Source organism: Balaenoptera borealis (assembly GCF_965194805.1).
Source record: "Balaenoptera borealis genome assembly, chromosome: 3".
Lineage (NCBI taxonomy): Eukaryota > Metazoa > Chordata > Mammalia > Artiodactyla > Balaenopteridae > Balaenoptera > Balaenoptera borealis.
The window spans coordinates 152385031-152393037 of NC_138866.1; the positions used below are offsets into that span (position 1 = coordinate 152385031).

At 51.2% G+C, this 8007-nt stretch overlaps 1 protein-coding gene across 2 annotated transcripts in view; it reads right to left on the reverse strand.

Annotated features, from left to right (window-relative positions):
• MINAR1 (membrane integral NOTCH2 associated receptor 1) overlaps positions 1–4659 on the reverse strand; it is a 43194-nt gene extending 38535 nt beyond the window's left edge. Inside the window, exon 1 of one of the 2 annotated variants that reach the window (XM_082388496.1) lies at positions 4598–4659. The gene's annotated coding sequence lies outside the window, so the exon portion shown is untranslated. Of the gene's footprint in view, positions 1–3245; positions 3748–4597 lie in introns of those variants that run through there. The other variant, XM_082388495.1, reaches the window with a different exon arrangement.
• Between the last annotated feature and the right edge of the window lie 3348 nt (positions 4660–8007).

Genomic DNA, 8007 nt, shown 5'->3' on the forward strand with positions numbered 1-8007 from the left:
CCTTCAGTCTAGGACCCAGGCTGAGGGGCAGCCCCTGTGCAGCTTATGGGATCTTAGTTCCCCGACCAGGGATTGAACCCAAGGCCACAGCAGCTTGAAAGCTCCAAGTCCTAACCACTGGACCGCCAGGGAAATCCCACGGAACTTTGACTGTCCTGGAGCAGAGGAAAAGGGAGAACAAAGAAGTGAGGCACCTGCTAACTCTGAAAGCTCCCAGCCAAACAAGGCACAAGGCCACATCTAATTTCATGTGACCAGGGAACTGCAATCCATGTTCCCAGAAGGAGAGACAGTCAGGCTCTTTATTAGCAGAATAATAACCACCATACGCATGGTGCTGATGACCTCTTAGAGCAATCGGTTCCCAACGTGAACTAGTTTAAAGGTTTTTCTTGCAATGAGCCAAAATCTGTCTGTGCTAGGCAGCAATAAGTCAATCAAAGTCCCTGCCCTCCTAAGATTTATACTGTAGTCGTTCCATCCATTAGTCCCTGTTCGGTCAAAATAACTTTACTCCCTCACTTTCTTATCCATTCAGCAAGCATTTTCTAAGTATCTACTTACCTGCCAGGTACTGTGCTCTATTTAGGAGCTTTAGAGTTGAAGACGTCATGATCTTTCTGGAGCCCACGTTGAAGGGGGTTAGCTAGCCATCGAAGAGGACCAGGTGCCAGATCCTCCTTGATAACACAGAACTAGGCGACCACAGTATTTCATTTCAAACACTCAAAGGGGGAATATGCCACATTCCGGAGAGAAGGCTTCTAGGGATTCTCTAACTGTGTTCTGGGGTGCCATAAGGGGTTCCAAGAGGGTGCTTCAGACATTACCTTGGGAATAAACAGGCTGCCATGTCCCTCCCTCATCTTTAATCTGTTTCGTATACTTAACTTTCATATCAGATTTAACTTAAAGAGTTCTACTCTTAAAGAGCTCTACTCTTAGAAAGAGAGGAGGAGGGAAAAAAACTAATGGTCTAGTCTGATGCTCTGTCATTTTATACAAACATGCAGAAAAGTTAAGTAACTTACCGAGGTCATACCGTGAAGTTAGAAGCATACCTGAGGCTGGCCACCAGCTGCCTCTGCCTGTCTCTAAACTCCATACCCCTCTTTTTTTTTTTTTTTTCCAATTTACACCAAGTCTGCAGGTAACCTCCAAATGTCAGTGGGAAAAGCTAATCAGTGGGCTTTGGCAACATAGCCACAGAGGAATCTGGAACCTTTCCCGGCCACTTTGAGAACACACATCACCACCTGGCAGAAGCAGGGAGCAGGGTCTGCCCCTTCCTTCTCTTGGTTACCAAATCCCTGCCCCGCAAGCACAAAGCCATAGCTGCAACACTGCTTTCTGCTTCACATTTGTCAAGATTTGAGAAAGGGCTTACTCAGGGACTCCTGAGGAAGAAAACCCCCAGACCAGTTCTGTGTGCAGTGGGTAGAGACAGGACAGACATCTTAACCTCACAGAGGCAACTGAATGTCTCGGAGGGAATATCAGAGGGTTAATAGCTACAAAAGCTTTGGAAGCTGGAAAGACGTATCAATTTTGCCTCTAGCACTGGCCAGGAAAAAAAAAAAGGACTTTATATATGTAAAATTCAAAAAGAACACATCACCAACAAAGAAACCTTTGTCTGTCTTCCAAGTATTAACCGCTGTACAACACTTCCTCACCAAACTCATCAGAAATGCAAATAAACTGTTTGATCTATTATTTCCCTGGCCATTTATTTGCACATAGACTCAGATTTATACAAACCTCTCAGACACACACAATAAAAATAAGATTCTATTTACCAGACATTTAAGGTTTTCCTTCCAGGTTCCAGTAACCTAAGAAAATCTCTAAATGTGTTCTTTCTGCAGATTCCCCTTTCTCTCTCCTGCTCTACCTTCCTCTGATACACAGAAAGAAAGCCCCTAAAGGGGAGGTGTACAACTCTCCCTACAGCAGCAGACACCCTACTCTCTTGAACCTCCTGTTATTTCAACTGTCCTCAAAATACTGCTGCGAGGGTCGCATTCCAAAAGACATCCTGTGGCCACAGCCGTCTGCTGTCTTCTACCTGCAGAGCAGACTCTACAGACGCTGGTGGTCATAGAAATGGGAAGGAAGGGTCATTTACCCAACATCTCCATCTGGGGGAGGCGGTGGCGACAGCTTGTTTGCTGGAGAAAGGAGTGCATACCTCCATACCCTGCTGCCAAACCACTCCTGGCAACTCTTTATGCCACGCATAAAATCGCAGCCAGCTGGGGCAGTGAAGCTCCCAATCACAGCCATGAGGGCGGCAGCATGGACTCTGCCCTTTCCACAAGACAGATGGGCTAGAAGCCTCTAAGATAGATCTCTATTGTTTATCGCAGAGACTCTGGATCCCCCAGCTTAGCTCTTCCGCAAACGATACTTAATTCCCACTGAAAAGTGTGCCTGAACCCAACCACCTTACACAACCGTTTAACACGGCTACAGTCTTCCAGCAAAACAATGCTGGATTGGGCGCTGTTCCAGTGAAGCTGCTCAAGCGCCGCCAGAAGCTCCCGGCACCCTCGAGAGAGCAGACAAACGGTTACCCTGGCTGGATGTGGTAGCCCGGAGGAATAATCGCTTAAAGAGGGAGGGCGGAACAGGTAGGGAATGCTGCAGATGCACGAGGTAGACAGCGTGTGAGTGCACGCTCCTGACCCGCCAGGCCTGGCTTCTGTGTTTCTGGCAGGTGAAGTTGAACATCCTTATCTCCCCGGGAAGAACAACGATCCCATTCCACGTCAACGTGACTGGAAATCTCAATTTAAGAATCGGAGGCACTGGTCGGTCCAGCTGGGGTTCGTCCAGCTTTCCGTCTTACTTTGCGCCTCTGATGTGTCAGGCTTTTTGCACACAGTGCTCGCCTATTTAACCCTCGAGACACCGTTTTCTACAAGGGAATTTTCAGCCATGAAAACTTGCCCCAAACTGCATGATCCTTTCCCGTTGACTCGCTTAACGAACCCCCGATCTCTCCACCAGGTTTGGTCAAGCCCAGCACCGCACACACACCTTGCCCATCACAGCCCCCAACGCTGCGGCCCGCAGTGCTCCGGGGCCGCAGGGAGGCGGGGAGGTGCGCCCGCAGCCCCGGACCTCACACCCCGCGCGCGTGTGCGGCGAGCCGCGGGCACACGGCGTACACACCTCGCACCGGCACACTCAGGCACACGTGCGCTCCCGCCCCCCGCCCGTCCCGGGCTCTCCGAAGTTACCTCCGAGGCTCCCCTGGCGCCGGGCCCACGCCGCCCCGCGGGTCTCCCACTTCTTTCCCGCCGGGGTCAGCCCGGCCTCAGACGCCGCGGCTCGGGAAGACTCTGGAACCCGCCGGGCCCCGCCGCCTCTCGGACACCCCGGGGTCCGCACCAGCGGCCGCACCCCGGGGGCTGGGGCGGCTGTAGCCTCGGCCGCCCCGGGTCGGGCTCTGCCTTCACCTGCGCGGCGCCCACCGGGCTGCAGCCGGTTCTGGGGCCGGCGCACGGCGGCGAAGGCGCGCGCTCGGGCTCCTCCCGGGCAGCGGACGGCCGGCACCGGCTCGCATGGTGCTCGGGCTCGCAGCGGCCCCGGGACGTGGCCTCAGCCCCCGGGCGGCCCCAGCCGCGGTCTTTGTGTCTCGGCCGGCGCCGCCGCGTCACGGGCTTGCGGGCGGTGAGCGGCGCGGGCCGGGAAGCGGGCGGCAGAGAGCTCGGCTCAGCTTCCTCATCTTCGCCCGCCCGGGGCGCGCTGGCAGGCAGGGCGCACGGGCAGCGACTGCGCGCACCCGGGGGACGGAGGGGGCGGGCCCGGGAGGGGCGCGGCGGACGCGCCGAGAGGCTGCCTGTCTGGAGGCTGCGGCCGGGGAGGGCGAGATGGGGGCCCAGCCAGAGCTCGGGGAAGGCGACGTCCTCTCGGTCCCGTGTCGCGGCTGCAGCTCTGGGGGTGAGCGAGCCGAGGCTGTGCGCTGGAGGGAGCCCGGCGGCCGGAGCCGCCAAAGGGGTTCGCGTCTCCCCGCTCCCCTACGCTGAAGGTGACTGCGGCCCCCAGCGGCCAAGCAGGGGCGAACGGCGTCCTCGCCTCTCCTCTTCCCCGGTGCACTCGGCTCACCCTTCCCCGGCCTCCGACTCCGCAGTCCTTTGCAAGGCCAGGGCAGAGTGGTCACTTCGCTGATTGATTTTCCCTCTTGGCTGCACTGGGCTTAAATGGTACCCAGATTGGAGCGACTGGCAGTCACGTGATCACCCCCTCCCCAAACACGCACAAATACACACACACACACACACACACACACAAGCCCAGTGAAACTAGGGTGGGTTTCCAAAAGTCAAATTGGATACATCCATTAGAACTGGAGGCTTTCCGCGAGTCACCCGGCGCGCTGCAGTGGGGCTGAAACGCAGCAGCCGCCTCTGGGGCCACCATCTATACGGATCCTGTCCCTGCGGCTGGGGAAGCTCCAGTGAACAGCACTTTGGGTCCCCTCGTCAAGAAGAGCGCAAAAAGAGTGTAGTTTCAGACCCGACAGATCCCATTGCAAAAGGAAAGCAAAGGCCCCCACCGAGTCGCGGAACAGAATTGCTGAGGAGCTTACCTCCGCGGGGACAGAGCCCTCTCCCAGGGCCGCAGTCGGTGGCTTTTCCGGGAGCGCAGCCAGGATCCCAGCTCAGATGTTTGCTACCTGTGGTCTGAGCGCCGGCCCCCGGCGGGGGGCGGGGGGACGACTCAGACGTGTTTCAGCCTCCCTTCTCGCGCTGCCTGGATGTCGCTGGCGACAGCGCTCTAAAAGTGAACCTGCTAATAAATGGATACTTTAAATAATGCCTGATCGCGGTGATAAGTGCTGACTACTTGCTTTTCTCAGAGCTCCTCTCTGCCCGAGTTTTAAAATCCATTTGCCTCTTAGTACCTCTCGTGAGGCAAGTTGAAACCCCTTCTATAGAGAGGGGGAAAGGATCTGAAAGGGTAAGATGGGAGCAAAGTTTGTTTGATTGATTCTACCTTGCCCCGGGGATTTAAAAATCGTAAATAGTACTGCCTGTCTTTTGTTGCAATATTGTTTTTGGCAAAGAGAGGTGTAAGTCCAAGGAATAAAGTGTGTCAAGGTAAGAAGTCTAGTGATAGCTAAAGTGGTCTTGAGCCTCTCAGGATCCTCATTGCTCCTTGAGTTCAGAGGAAAATTATTTGAGACCTAAGCAAATTTATATATATATATAAATAAGTTTTACTTTTTTCTTGTTCTTTCTCCTATTTCTCCACAAAATACCACCATAGAGACTAAGCACTGGGAGGAAAAACCAGAACTTTGTAAAGGTGAGAATGGACAAAAGTCTTCTTTTCTCCTTTAGTTCAGCTGAGGCAGGCTAGAGATTTATTTAAATTTTTTCCAGAAAAACTGTTTGGAAACCAACTTTTTAAACTTAAAACAGCGTAAAATGAACATGCGGAGTATAGATCTCAGACCCTAACATCACTAGATTCTAATCAGAAGGTGGCTAGTTGTATTCATAGTTACAAAGGACTTTCCCTCCTGGCTCCCAACTTCTCTAAGCCTGTCCCAGAAGCCTTGGGAGGTATTCCTCTCACTTTCTGTTTGGCTACCCACTTTGGCATTACTCTCTGGACAGAGGCTGGAATTCTATGAGTCCCTTTACTTTTCTACAGACACAAGGGACATCCTTGTACCCACCCCATCTTGCCCTCCTGGGGAAGAGTGAAGGTCATTTCTCTGCATCACTCACTGTGCCAGAATGATACCAAATCATAGTCACCATTTCTCTGTGGACCCAAAGCATAAAGTTGGAGGAAAATGATACAAATACATAGCACTACACTCCCAGGGTAAGTAAAATTTTGTTGTTGCTGTTGGGGTTTTTTGTTTTGTTTGTTTTTCCTTTTTTGGTCTGGAGAACAGAAGGAGACAGAGGAGGAGATGGAGGACTAAGCACCAGACCACGAACAGAAATGGAATCAACACCTGGAAACCATCCAGCCTCCACTTTTCCCCCATTTCTTATGGAGTCCCTCCCAGATCCCCACATTGCATTTCATAATATCATTGGTAAAGATGTGAAAACCCAACATGGTTTAAGAGAAACAGCCCTGAATTTGGAATCTGAAGATCTGATTATAGACATCCATTAAATGATATAAACTACCTGTGTGAACATGGACAAATTACTTGGCTTGTTTTCTATCCTTTAACACTTGAAATATCAGATTTTACTTAAGTTTAATATATGGGCTGAGAAACATGGTTTCCCTCAGACAGAATCTGAGCTTGATTATGAAACTTTAAGCAATCTATAGGGATCCCTGTGATCCAGTCTCAATAAAGTATCCTTGTCAATGAAATACAGTCCAGCAGCATAAAGAAATGTATCATTAATCAAATCCTTCATCCTAATTTCTCAGGGACTAACATCTTCCTCTGTGTGTCTTCTGTAATTCCTTCTTACCTCAGCTGTTTCAGAGTCTCTTTCTCACCAATATCCCCCAAATTCTCTCTAAATACATAGCATACATCTTTCTGCTTCTCCCCCTTCCTTCCCTTACTCTGTTATGTAGATCTACATATTTTCTCCTCCCTCTAGATGGGGGAAGGGAAAACTGTGGTCAAAATCAGAATTCTCTTTAGTGATAGAGGTAGGGGAGAAGGCTGTGAATAATCACACATTAATACCTTTTGGTCCATCATAATTAGATCTCCTCTGGGTACATTTTAAGTATATTGAAGTGTTAGAAAAGGGCACTGGATGCGGTATCATTAGACAAACATTTTTATCTCCAGCTCACCTGCTGACTTGACACACACAGTTTCTTAACCTTTTCTGAGTTTCTGTTTCATCATCTCCAGAAGTGGAATAGGAACCTTCATAGGGTCATTGGGAAGACCAAATAAGTGCAAAGTTGGAAGTATCATAATAGGCACTCAGCAGATGTTTGTGGCTTTTCAGATGGCAGGAAGGAAGGAAGAAAAGAAGGAAGGGTGGGAGGGAGGGAGGGAGGGAAGGTGGAGGGGAGGGAGGAGGGGGCGGAGGAGCAGGGAGAGGGGAGGAAGGAGAAGGCCTTGCATCTTGGGCGTCTAGGCAAAATCTTGATTGTACCAATGAACAAGAAATTGAAGCACAGGGAAACTGTTCCCTCCTCTGGCCTGAAAGGCTGAGCTGTAATCTACTTCTAGATCCCGAGAGGAGATGTTGCTTTGCTGGCCTGACAAAATGGCAAGCAGCACAATAGAAAACATCATGCTCCTGGCATGGGTGCCCCATGGCTAATGCTTCGCACCTCACTCTCTGATTCTCCTCTGAGCAGCCCAAGAATCCTGTATCTTTACTGCTCCTGTGTATTCCAGGCTTTTCACCTGCCAGTACAGCACTTAGTAGGCCTCACCCTGAACCTGGGTCTTCCTAGATCCCATCCTATTAAACCTCACTTGTCCTGGATCAGATCTGACAACTTAAAAAGATATCTATCGAGCAGAAATAAATCCCAGAGATCATTTCAGACACTGGTTTCAAACTATAGGAAGACAGTAGTCTCTACTTTACCTCCCAAAGAAAGCCTTTTTGATGTAATATCTGTTCCCAGGGGAATTGCAGCAGTGGCAGGGATTTCAGGTACAGTGACAGGCTTACAAGACAACTTGGAGGTGCGGGGGTGGGGTACAGAGCCGCTCTCCACCCCCAATTACTTCACGGAGAGTTACATGGGTAGAGGCTGTGCCAGCAGCTTGCCATTCATGAAATGAGGCCCAGAAGGAGCTGTAAGCTTCGAAGCCAAGCTGTGAATTAGGAACGGATCTGAAACTGGGACTGAGGTCTTATGAATCCTCCCCCAGTGTTCACAGTGGGCTGCGGCCCAAATGCCCTGAAATGCTGCCGGGGGCGGGACGGGGCGGGAGCTGTTCTCAGGCACCTCCATGCTGCCTAGGAACTTCCCTGACTCAGGCTGCAGACCAGGGCCTCTTCAGACCAAGGTGAGTCTCTCAGCACCCATGGTCAT